General features: G+C 42.4%; 1 long non-coding RNA gene across 1 annotated transcript; it reads left to right on the forward strand.

Annotated features, from left to right (window-relative positions):
* Positions 1–442: 442 nt before the first annotated feature.
* On the forward strand, positions 443–13,763 carry LOC111267455 (uncharacterized). The gene is made up of 3 exons (XR_002684625.2): positions 443–829; positions 13,198–13,266; positions 13,478–13,763. It is a non-coding gene; the product is annotated as an uncharacterized LOC111267455 (long non-coding RNA).
* Positions 13,764–13,993: the final 230 nt, after the last annotated feature.

The following is a 13,993-nucleotide window of genomic DNA, read 5'->3' on the forward strand; positions in this document are numbered from 1 at the left end:
GTCACCAACTGCATCCCTTACGCGCACGGCACGAACGATAGTCTGGCCGTCGATGTCGGACGCTCCTCATATAAATAAATGTATATTTTGCTTCATGCTAGTATACCGCATCTCTAGTATAGAGCTACACGTACACACATGCCAAATACATGCAAAAATTAAAGCAGCAGAACTCGGAAGAGCTCGACGAAACTTAAGCTGGATGCTTGTCGTCGGGACATCCAGCTTCCTATTGTTTTTCCTTTGTTTTCGTTTATAATGAAAAGACGAAAAATTACATCTGAATATTTTGAGTCAAAGAGCAAAAGTTGTCCGTGATGATGATAAAGACTACGATTGCTCTAGCTGTGGCTACCGCGTGATGGACTACGAGCCGCAAAGAGCGAAAAGGTCTATTTATCTAAGGTGACATTCATTTCAGCTACCACTCGAGCTGCTAGAAGCCGACAAGTGCCGCCAGCGTCGACCGGTTAGGGCATCCACAAGCCACACGCGGCGCTCGAGTCGAATGCCACGCTAAGGAGAGGCGCAAAACGACGCCAGCCGCTGCGGAGAAATTGAAGGATAATTTGGCGTCGTAAAGCTGCTGCCTGCAGCACAGGATGACCGCCACGGCACGGGCCGAGCTCAAGCAGACGGAACTTCGCGTGTGCGTGAGTATGAAGTCGATGTGAGGTCGGCGAATTGTCCACGACGCAAGAGGGGCTCCTTCGGTGGCGTTGTTCGCGGCCATGCTGCTTGCTCAATTAAGTCCTACTGACCTAGTAGCGTCTGCCTAACTAAATTAGAAGAGAGGAATGAAGCGACGAAACGGGCGGAGCGGCTTAAAGTAAGTCAAATGCAGTTGGCGGCGGATAGGGCAAGACCTGTAGTTCGTGTAACCGTCTTACGATGACACTATCATTATCGTGTTGTACCAAACGATGTGTTATGGAAACGCGGCCTATTTGTCAACTAGCTGAGAAGTAATGACCCTTTAAGCTTTAACAGCGTACTATTAATCATTGGGACGTTTTATATTGCACGCGGGCCGACGATCCGCGGCGCTGAGATAAGGCTGCAAGTCGGGCTGGACGCTTGGTTTTTGCATGGGTATGTTTGCTACCTATTCGCTTATTGAAAAGTAATTAGTCGAAGTCTGATAAGTAAGTGCCGATGATGAATGGAACGCGATAGCTGGCCGAAACCTAGATTCGATCGAAGAAAGAAAACTGCATTGAATATGTGATAGCACTGAATAGTTTTTTATTATAGTATTGATATGCTGTACTATCGTTACGGGCGGCCATTTATTTATGGCTGTATATATAGGTTAAGGTTTACAGAAGACGCCGCACGCAAAAACGACGTTTCTACTAAGTTTATCAGCAACACATAGGCCCTAGAGAAACGGCGCCAAACAGTAGTTTGCAGCCTTATTGTTACCACACGACCGCTTATTGCCTGGACAGCGCGTCTCTAAGTTTACGCGCGGGTGCTCACGCTCTTGATTTTGATACAGACGGCTGCCACCGGTAAAACGATTATTAATCAAGTTGCTGTAAAAACATGTAGGCTTTTTCTAGCAGCAGGAACAATAATAATATACTAGCAGCACCACTGCGTGTCCTTTCAACTGGATATTCGTTATATAAATGACAGCGAAGTTCGATACGTGTGATTTAAGTTAGTACGTTCGTTGCCGTTATGGCTGCCTTTCGTATCGAATCGTCGTATTAAAAAATACTGCGCGAAACTGTTGTCGTTTCTAACTTCGTACTAACAATAATGATATTACCGCACCGCTCCGTAATGTTTATAATGACACCAAGACCCCCGTTACAAGAAAACGACAAAAAAAAAACAGGCCTTTTTTGTTTCCCGTTCACGCTTGCTATACCTGCTGGATCTATAGGACGGACGACAAATCAAATCCTTGTAAGTATTTTTTTTCTAATAAATATAATTTTTTAATTTAATAATTTAACCCTTTTTTCAATAAAAGGGACGGGGGGGGAGTTGGGGTCAAGTCCGAACGCGCTGTCACCCGTCGTGTTGTGATGCTCCTTCCTGTGCCAACCACACCTTTTGCTTAGATGATATTATTATTTATTACTATATTTATTATTATTAAAAAAAAGAAAAGATTTCTGTCGCTACTGAATGATTTTGCAGCGCCGAAGCTGCACTTAACGTTTGGACACTGGGTTGTGGTCGGTTAGTCGGCTAAAATGACTGATTTCGTTCGCCGGATTTCCAGCGATCGGCTAGAGATGTTTCCTAGACGGACACGGGATACAGACATTCTAAGGCATAAATTGCCTCGAAGATTTGATTTGTTTAATGATAAATATAAAAAGATAAATATGAAACTTATATGTGTGCCTTGACTAAACTGGGCTTCTGTGAAGTTAAAAAAAAAAAAAGAAATTCAAAGATAATTAAAGACAAGAGATACATAATTGTTTAAAGCGTGTTTTCGGTAGTACATAGTAATCCTTCGGTACCGTTGACACACACCGATATATTTTTCTATTTTATCCATAGCACATTTTTCTTAGATGCCATTAGAGCTTGATTAAATGGTTCTAATAGAGAGAAGACATTTTTTTTGACAAATCTAAGTATGGACCCTTGCTGTATCTATTCACGACATGTGCTAATCAGCTTAACAACATCCTATTTGAATCCAGCTTTTTTCTAGTTTATCGAAAGCCGAAATTGACCGTTGTATCATTTTGATGTAGTCGCAATTACTTCAGCTGTTTCTGCCACTGTCGTATTGACTTCAAGCAAGAATCTCCCAATAGCATCACAAACGCTTAGGTTATTCCAGCAACAGCTACTGAAGTGGCCATATGCACGATGGACACTTTGGGTACAGCCGCTATTGCAGGGCGACGGCTAAGCCTAACTTTCTATCCGATATTTTTTCTTTCACTTATGCGGAACATTATAGCAAGCGATACCGTAACATCGCCGCTCTTGAAGCTAACACTTTGTCAAGAGAAAACTCTATCGACTAGTTTTGGTCGGTAACTGGAGTCGAAATGGCGATGAGCTCAGTTAGCCATAACGCCAAGGACTACAGTTTCAGTATTGCGCCAAATTACCGAAGTCATCTGGTGAAATTAACCACAAAACCATGGTGCCTGTAGCCTGACGATAGCGGCGGTTCATTGCCGTGCTTTTCTGCTTTAGTCTTCGCCTAGTAAGCAGCATCAAAAACCCGATCGCCTTAATGCCCCAACGGTCAGAATCCGCTTCCTCTTGCACCTTTCCGTCACCAGACGTCAGCAGGCGGCAGCTTCATCTGAAGCACCAACCACTCATGTGGACAGACAGCGGCGATAAAGCGGTGGCAGTCCAAGCAGTCTTAATCAGCTGTAGGTCGCACATGGCCCGCATAAGCCGACAGAGTCCTATGCTATATATATATATATATTTATAGACGTAGTGTGTAACGTGTATCAGCGGTGTCTAAACCCTAAGAAAATGTACAGTGTAGATGAAACAGCCGATTGCAGCCAACTTGTCGAGCTGAGCTTTAAGCACATCAATGATTAAAGCTAATGTGTTGCATATATATGCACACATTCTGTACATAACAATTTCGTGGCGTTTTACTGAAGTGTACAAGTTATCGAATAGGATTAGTTAAACCGTGTATTCTCCTGTGTCCATAGAATTAGTCGAAGGATTGTTGTGAGCTTAAAAAGATCGGCCACTATGTCGTCCTTATATTAAAACGATGCGATACCCTTGTATCATCAATAGTCACATGTCGATAACCCGCAATGTAACAACTGCAGCGTGCCGTTGTACGGCTGTTGCCAACGCCAACGTCGTGAACATTATCAGAAGCCCATATTTGTTTTTTTGCTGCTTGTCTTTGTGGCTTTCTTACATGTTTTTTTTTTTGCTTGATTGGTCTTAAAACAGCACGGTCCTCTTCGAAATCCTTGAAGCTGCAAGTGCATAACAACTATGGTTACATCAGTTCTCGCTTCGGAACACTTCTCTCCATTATCAACGTAGGCACTCACATGAACCCCCTCCCTGTTTAGGACTCGTATTCATTCATTTCCGCTAAGCCTGCGCTTCATCGAAGGCATTCAAATGATGCCACTTCAATTGAAAACTTCAATTCGCTTGAATGAAATAGTATTACGAGGAGCTCGGCCGTTACCGGTACTACCCCCATCACAACCAACATGAATGAATATGTTGGTAATTTGGTCGGCTACATGCGTTCTTGGAAATCGACGTCATGTTTCGCAAAAATCCCGAAGCGTCACACAACCAATCATTTACGCGCAGCGTCTTGACAACAACTTGTTGAATGGGCAATAAGATTTCCCACAACAACAGTGTATCCGATCTTCCAATACCCTACACAGTGTTAGATAGTCCTAGATATATAGGCACATCGTATGTTAGAATGTTAAAATTGCCAGCCTCTAGGTTTTATTCCGCAAAGCTTTTCAATTTACCTAATGTTCTATCTTCGAAATTGTGGAATCACATCGCACACACTGAACGAGACCCAGTAAAATGGAAAATAGATTCTGCAAAATTGCCTGGCTATATAGAAACACGGACGAAAAAAGCCAAATATAAATATACCATTTTCCCTTCTGGGTTAAACCCAAACATAACCCTTAACGGAACCCTCTGTAATACGAGCAAGCACGACGATGTCGTCGCGATGTGATATGATGCCAGACAAAAAAAAATAATGCAACTAAATAACAATGGAAGCTCTTAGTGTCGCTTTGTCTCTCTGTACCATTTTTCCTTCGATTTTCCATTTTTCCTCTGGATTTCCTCGAAAATGAGCGCACACATTTATAATTTTCTATGATATATACCCAAAAACGCATATACCGTTAACGCTTATTCATTTGCGCAGACGTAACAGCGAGCTGAAGCGGTTTGGTTCGCGATCGCCCTGGGCTGCCTACACACGCTGGCCATATAGTCGACGACCCTTGATATAATGAGGTGATCACGAAGTATGCACATCTATCCGCGAGTCACCACCATTGAACGAAGCTTCTATGAAACGTCGTGATATAGATAGGATAGATCCTGAACTACAACCGCTGTTATAGCTGCCACTACTGAATTTGCAGGATGTGAACGCTCGATTCATCAGAGGGCGTGAGTCTCACCGCAGTCATTCCTGTCGCCGTGCATCCAACCCGGGAAAAGTCAGCGGCGCGGCCTTCGATAGAGATTCGTTAGTGAGGAGGAATTAGTTCGAAAGAGGCGATCGGATAGTAAAATAAAGAGCGACGGGCGCCGGAATCAACGAAAAGAAATACACGCATAGACTAAAGGGAAAAACCGAAGGCTAAGAGTCGAGGGTTCGAAGTGGGGCGACTCTAATTTTCACCAGAGCCAAAGAGAACGCCGATTCAGGGCGAGATTTCCACTAGAATCAGTAGTAAAGCATAAATACAAATGCAATACTGCAGTAGTAATCAAAACACATGCTTTCTGTTTGAAAAGAGATAATTTGCAGCAGCTTACCAAGTCGAAGATATCGAGAAAGCTTATTCGACACAAGCAGACATTACATTACATTGAGAAAAATGAAAAAAAAAACAGCAAATTGGTAACTATGACGGTATCGTTTCGCCAAAAATAAGAAGAGCAGTTTACGACGTCCGTGCAAGACCAACAAAGCACTCCCGTTACGAGCAGAACAACCGCAACGAATATATATCGTCGGGCACGCTACTTAAACTTGTGGAAAATGATGGATCGTATAGAACAAACGGATCAGTGGTATTTTGATCGGTCAGCGACCATTGACTTGAAATATATATTCAGAAGGTAACGATACGAAGCGTTAGGCAATAGTTAATCATTGAATTGTGATTTAATCATTATTGAGATCGGTACTTTAGAGTTATTTTTCAGGATTTGTCCATAGGAAATGATTAAATTAATTGTTGGCCTAATTTATGTAATCGGAAAATTCAACTAAAAAACAAAATGCGATACAAGTTGGGCAAAATCCTATTCGAAGGCGCGCATGTGCGTCATGTGGCTATTTGTTTTTATTTTCTAACTGACGAAAGTAGTTTACCTAGTAGAGAGTAAAACATAATTACAACAGTTTTTCTAATAACGAACATCTTCCGGTTGGAAGCCATTTTCCATCCATCTGTATGTGGACAAAGTATGTGGGGTCTGTGTAAGCTGGGTTTAAACATTATGCAGACAGAACGCATAGACTTTAGCGCCTTTTCGACGGGCGAGTCTCAATCGATTTCGTCGTTCGTCGTTCAAGCCAAACCGCCTCTTGTAACTTCCCAAACAGCCTTTTCTTTCTATTGGTTCGGCTAGATCAGGCAGAAATTGCCAGGCCGCATTATTAGCGGGATGTCTACTAAGTTCATTTGACACACAAGATAGTGCTCCGATATAATTTCCGCCTACAGGTTCCCTAAGAAATAGAAAGCATGGCAGATTGTTAACTACTTTTTTTTTCGTTTATTTAACTAAAAACATTTCTCATGAAAAATATGACATGTATTTCATTTTAACATGTCGTACATCATGCATGTGTGTACGCATGACACCTATGACAAAATAAACGTATCGAGGCTTTTATGGCCGTTAAGCCCTGCCACAGACGGCTGGCTTCTAGCAGCGCGAAACGTGAAGGTTCCTTCCGCACACCTCACCTGACTAGACACCCTGAAACTGTGTCTGAAAGAATGGGTTAGCATCGCATCGTAATATGCACCTTTTTACCTGTGACTAGCTACCTGACACGAACATAGAGAATATGAAGAGGAATATCTAGTCCAGTAGGAAGAAATCTTTAGTATCTAGCCGATGGCTGGCTAAGGCTGTAGCTAATTTTCATGTCACGAATTAGGTGAAGTAATTTACTTCATAACTTCAAACGATTGAACAGCTTTGTGTCGCAGATTAGTAATTCAATGAACTCTCAGAGAAGGATATGTTCTACTGTTGTGCTATTACCGTTAGACATGCAGCCAATGTTCGTACGTCGAATTATTGAGTTGCTTATAGAAATATTGAATTAAACATATCTGTTGAATCGTATGTCTACACTGGTATACCATCGACTGGCTACTACTATCTTATGCAGAGACCAATTGTGCTTGATAATTTCAATGTCATTATCGTGTTCGTATTCATAATTACCTAATTACTGAACAAAAGTAAAAACAGTGCTTCCGCTGGGTCGTTTTCGGTGGAAGACATAAAATTTCCCGTGTCTACCGCGTAAAGTAAATGACATTTCAGACCGAAGTCAGTAATCGTCCACAAATGGCCTCTAAACAGCGTTTATCAGCACCATTGATAAGAAAATGATGACTCCAGTTTGTGGAATTAGGTAAAATCAATAATCATAATTGATGGGACTTGCTCACAGCCTCTGTCCTAGCGAAAATCATTGCAATCTAGGACCATTCGAAGCTCAAAATATCCAACGATCCTACATAGCGTGGCCCCATCATTCCAAAACCTACTTACAAGGCCTTGTCCAGTGCTTAATTATCATGAATATTTAATTGTAATACAGTAACTAATTTTGGCTTAGTTTAAAATAAATGTTCTATTTCGATATCAACATCATCTTTCCGTGTTGTAGCCACTTAAGAAAGAAAGGAAAGCCGCCTTTAGTCATCGTTACTTTCAGTAGCGGTTAATTAAAAAATGGAGCAAAAACTCAATACTATCAACTTTGACAAATTCGAGGAAGTTTTTTTCTGCTAACAACGCCCATGCATATGACGAATCTGTTCCGAGTTCTTATGAAGTGCTAACTTCTTTTTGCCAAATCAGGCCATCGCACCGTTTTGCGAGACATGTTATTGCATGGCTCAAACTGAAGCACAGTCAGTCATATTCTCGGCATTTGACCGATTGGATGATGTTGGAAAGTTTATACGGTATTAAGAAAAGGAAGTGTTTGTTATTTAAAAATTATATAATAAATGAGTTTTGTTATTATCATTTACAGGTTTTCATATATACACACATCTATCTGTGCATCTTCTCGATTAGCAGACATGTCTTTTAAATTATGATTATAGACGCTTGCTTTTTGTCTTAGGGCTTCCTTCGCTCTCCAGCTCGAATGGATTTTTTTACATTTTTTCCGTTCAGACTGCCACTTTTGCGGGTCTAACATTTTCCCAAGCTCTTAGAATTTTTTCGGCTAACCTTTGCTAGTTGCTTTCCGACGTCTTCTAAAGAAAAAATATCATCGCCATTCTATTTCGCCGTACTTCATCGGCAATCGTTCGGCAAACTTCAAATCTCCCTTGTTTCCGTCCCGTCTTGTGTCCACACATTTTATCTAGTCTCGTTGTTTCTCAGCAGTTCAGTACTGCTGTTGCTGTTTGAGTTTCCATTAGCGCTCGCCTGTTTATTGTTTTTTTTTATAGCGTAGATAGTTGACTTTTGTGTTTCTATTTGGTTGATGCATTGCGGGGCTACCTATACGTCAGTAAACTCGTTCAAATCATCGTTGACTGCTTGTCGAAAGTCAGCTTGATCTGGTGGCTATTGCGATCGGATGATGCCGCTTAAGAAGGAGCACTGCGTTGGTAACTGCTTTCATGAAGCGACGTTGGTGGCCTCCCGGTCGCCTCCGATATAGGCCCTTGGCCGGTTCTGGCCGATGCCGTTCTACTCTCAGATGCACGTACGATATGCGTCGGCATAACCATGTATCAGCTACTACATTGACGAGGCAGCTTTCCGCTGCGCCGAATGAACGTGAGCAGACGATAACGTACTGACTGTTACACGAACTACCATATCGTACGTACGTACGTACATACATGATTATCGGCTTGCTTATCAATCGCAGGCAGCTCAACGGTCGCGCTCGGTAGCTCAAGTTGACATGCACCTTTGCGCAAGGGATTGTCAGACCTTCAATGACGTCTCCCTTTGCGGAACTTTGAGGATTTTGCTGCTGTTTTGTACAATAGCAATAATAATAATAATAACAACAGCGATGGCGGCAACGTTTGAGTTCGAACAAGTCGCCTCCTACAAGCCTGGACGTCCCGTTGCTTGGCCGTTTGGCCGGACCCGCGTCGTGGTCGCGTCTGTTGCGGGTAGCTAATTTTGCGCCTGTTGCATTTTTTTCACTGGCTCAACGTCGCTCCAGACGATCGGGCGTCGAAGCTGGCTATGCTGTCCTAGCTCGCTGCAGCTGATGATCGCCGTACCGTACTCGTTTACTGTGCGATCTGGCAATATGTGACCGAACGGGACAAAATCGCTGAGCCGGAGTCATTGGTACTGGAAGGCAACTTTGCTGCTTTGCCTCTTGCTCTAATGTAATGGAGAAAAAGACCTGGAATAGGAAAATGCGGTCTGACGCTAACCTTCGAACAGGTCGAAAGGTCTAGATTGTATGGTAGTCAATATCAATCGTATATTCTCTGAAGTAGGGTACCAACTTTTGGGGTGTCCTAATAATAATAATAATAATAATAATAGAAATGCTTTCGTAATAGGCCACACAGATGAGATGTGACAAGTAACAGAAAAAACTGTCTTACCGAGGTAAGGTCGGCATCGCGTACAGTCTTAGCGCTATCACATACTGCCGCTTCTGAGTAATCCTAGCGAAAAGCTTGGTTTAGGATTCGTTACGTTACTTTTGAATATTTTACAGTTTACGGCGTATCATGAATGGAGAAACTGACCGAACCGTCTTAATTGCCTGTTGGCCAAAAGTACAATCCTTCAGATAAGCACGTACTCCAAATATGCAGCTCTAGACAAACAAGGATTTCACCAAAACGCGCACCAAAACGCTGCAGCGTACTAGAGAATTAAATTACCTAGCAGGTTCCAACCCTCCTGCGATCACCTCGAGCTATGTAAGTTTCGAAGAACGGGTGCGACACCGCAAAGTCAATAACATTTCATTGAGTTTGCTGTCCATGGCGTTCTTATTGCCGCTGTCGCTACTGTGCCCGCACTGAAGCACAAATAATATACGTGCTTCGCTAGGTAATTTTGCTTGAAGGATACCGCGCCGAGCAGACAACACTTAGCAGCATACAGCAGCGGCCTCTAGTAGCAATAGTAGGAACCAGAAATAAGTACGAAAGATAACTTGTTACCGTGGCGGCAAAGTTTGATCAACTCATTTGATTATGCCTCAGCTGACAAGCCGGCAACGCTAAAGAACTCGTCGACTGCATGACGCTACCGTGAGGTGTACTACAACGACTCATTAGCATCAGCGTCGCGCTGTCACCGTTGTTCCGCTCTGAGGCTGGCGTTATTGCGCAACAGTCCTTTCCGGCACTCACTAATATCCAGGGGATGTTATGGATGACGACAAATTGATGGGTCCAGTTTACGCTGTACGGCTCTGTTCTATTCTCTCTGATTTAGACCTTCGGCTTTATCCGCTGGTTTGGCCAACCGACTCATCGATCGTTGAGCAGACCGAGCAAGCCAGTAATGAAGTGACGTTTAGTTTTTAGAAAAACACAATTAATACGATGGGACACTAATAATGTACGATCGAATCTGATACCGTAACGAAGCCAGCGATCTTCTATTGATCGTATCAGTAATAGCTGACGGTATCAGTATTTCGGCGCGTTGAATACGACCGTCCGAGACAAGTTTTAGCGCTTGTGACGAGTGGTGGAACATTGTCTAATTCTCCGCTTTGTTGCATTTTTCATCCTGTCATTGTATTGTATTAATATGATATCTCTTTCTATTGTGTGCTTCGTACGGCACGGTCGTATTGCTCTTACTATCGCTCGGGATCGGTGTGAAAGATAAAAAGCGGTTTCAATTATCGTTATTATTAACAGCGCTTGATAATAACAAACGACCGCTGATGATGATGATGATGATGATGATGATGATGACGTCAACGCGCGCGATAAGGACGCTTAGTTGCTCGTGAAATGGTCAACGAAGCATCACAGAAACTGCAACGAGTAGAGCGCAAGTTGGCTTTGGTATAATCGTCACTTAGGAGATCGTCAAACAATCTTGTTGCCTACGAAAATCACGAGCAAAATCATTAATTATGACAAAAAAAATTGTGCTCGACTAGAACGCAACCGGATAGACGGACATTAATATCTTCGACTTTTTACCTAATTATAGATCGATATGTGTTCTAATGGATGAGCAAGTAATACAACCAATCCTATTCAGTTAATTGTTTATTCTAGCTTACAATATTTACACACTCTTAAACGTGCAAACGACCCGGTGCGCTGAAGGGCTGCGTCTATATGCCTACCTTCTTCGAAGTTCCTCGGTCAGTTTCAGTTATCAAGCTATAAAAACGCGTCGTTTAGGGTACGCTTGTAGAATGTCGCCATTTCGTCGTTAGAACTACCTGGTCAATAATGTTATGTATATGCCTTAGAGCCTTGAGAGAGCAGCACGCTATATTCATAGAAAAGACACCCCAACGCGCGCGAGGCCTGTGAGGCCACTTAGTGAAAATGATGACCTCTTCATAACAGAGCCGTCGTAGGGCAATTACTCAACATTACGAAAATTCTATTTCGTGTATTTTGGAACAGTCTTGATTAAATTAACTCGACTGAGTGACAATTATGACTGCGTCATCTATTTTTCCAGCAGCTGTAACGTAATGGCATATTTACGTTTCAGTGTATGTTCCCGGCGGCCATTCGTTATCTTTCACTATTCTGTGTTTGTCTTTTTTTTTTCTACCCCAGTAACTTAGCTAGCTTAACATGATATTTCTACTTACGGCATGCTTCCTATTCTCCAATGCGGGCCCGCCACACTTGCTTAAACTCACGAGAGATTACGATAAAGACGACGGACTGGCCAATATAGAGCGTACGTCGTACAGCTCCCCCGTCGCAGCAGTAACAACACCCCTTTGACGGTTATTTCTTTTATTCGGCGGCTGTAAGAGTCACTCGCTGAATCACAGAAGCACAGAGTTTAACGGTGATTGTAGCGCAATCCGGATCTTCGTTGTTTTATCATTTTTAGTGCTATTGTTACTGATGATGATGATGCTGTTTCCTCTGAGCTCTGTCGTGCACTTCTATCTTGAAGGCTGAAAAGCTTCAACCGCGCGACAAGAGGTACAACGCTACCAAACAAAGACGGTTCTAGACGTATATGTATGTTCGGCTGGTGGGCACATCCTGGTTAATTCGGTTCTGTTGGATTTAGTCCACCTGAACATGAATCATTAGCCGCGCACCTTCTGCGGGACGCCTTTGTTTGGGCCTTACGTCTAGTAGGAATGGACTCGTACTGGCTGGATGGATGCTCCAGTTTTTGTGGCACGCGCACATAACCACTTCCACCATCTAAATATTGCTGACCCCCCCATCTCCTGGCAAATCATATTTACTAAATTTAAAGATTTTATCATCACATTTCATGTTCGGACGTTTCCGCACAGTGGCTTGCGTCCACATCTAAACGGTAAATTAAGTCGAGGCAACGCTAGCTATTTCTCCCGGCCCTCAGCAGTAGAAAACTCATTAAAATAGTCGGCAGTTGCTTCTCTAGCTTGTAAGCTATATGTACTAACCCACTGGGTAAGACCCACGAATCTGTTTTTACTAGTAGTCAAATATTGCTATCGTTCTTTTGACACTATAGAGAGAGCACGTAAAATTAAAGAAAGAAAAAACAATGTGACGCTAGCAATAGGCACAATCTATAGCTATGCGTTCAACGTGTACATTACCATAGGCAGAAGGAAACAAATCGGCGTAGTCAGACAACTGCCATTGAAACGAGTACGACGTTTCAACATCATGGCGCCGATCACAATCTTTGCTGAAGTAGACTGTTTGTGATGCGTCGTGTTGTAGAAGACTGATCACACCGGCTGGCCACTACACGCCGTTTGTGGCACAACACGTCAGCTCGAAAAATCACAATCTCATCATTTTTTAACCTTACTGCATTTATGGAAGCTCGCCAGACGACGGCACTAAGTTGCGAGGTCTTGATCTTTTGGCGACGCAGTCATCATTATTGTTATTATCAGGCGGTGAGAAAGGTTATTGGCAGAGCTAGCTAGGGTGTTGGCCGACGTTATCAACAACGTTCAAGTTCATTTAATTTGCCGACAAAAAATACGTGTATATGTGTGCATGCGGGCAAGCAACTGAATGAGACTATTGCTTACCATAAACACCAGGTCCGTCTGCTATCTCTTTTCAGGTAATCACTATTTAATCAAAGAAGGTTTGCATAGAGCTAGTTAAAACTGAACCCCGAAGCAACAGCGAGGTAAGGGTTAGAATCCCCCATATACCGGCACATGTAAGAAAAATTAAGTGGCAAATTTATCGTTGTACGGGAGCTGATTGCAGCAAATAAATTATTAAAAGAAATGAACGTTTGACGTTATGCATATAGAACTATATAGTAATGGGTTGATTACGCTATTTTCTGTTATCCGTCTTTAAATCATTTTTACGCGTTTTCCGTTTGTGGATAGGAGTACTAAAAGGTGCACAAATCGATCACAGCAGCCAAAAATCGCTCGGTCGCCAAAACTGGATTTTGTAGTAAACGAAGAAAGCAGTAAAATAACGACAGAATCTGTAATCCTGAATTTATGAATTCATTAAAATAAACTATAGTTTGTTTAATCGATGCGTGTGTGCCGTATACAAATAAGTACCGACCCAATTTTTACTTGCTCGAATTTAATACCAGAAGGTTTTACCTAAGCAACAATGTTTCTAGGGCAGATTCAATTAATTGTCAGCACAACACTGTAGTGATTAAGTCTGAGCGATTGACAAGCTCCCACATACATAACATGTAGCTGTACGCGAAAAGCTGGGTAATAAACAATGAAAGAAGGCCCATACGTTGTCTAATGTAGGCCTTTATTATTATTATTTTCATGATTACTGTGACGTACTAAGAGCTCTTTGCCTGACCGCTCATTCTAACTTCGTACACTTTACGACGTTTATCTAAATCTATTAAGCGACCACTTTGTAGA

Source organism: Varroa jacobsoni, unplaced genomic scaffold (genome assembly GCF_002532875.2).
Source record: "Varroa jacobsoni isolate VJ856 unplaced genomic scaffold, vjacob_1.0 scaffold_1191, whole genome shotgun sequence".
In the NCBI taxonomy this organism is placed as follows: Eukaryota; Metazoa; Arthropoda; class Arachnida; order Mesostigmata; family Varroidae; genus Varroa; species Varroa jacobsoni.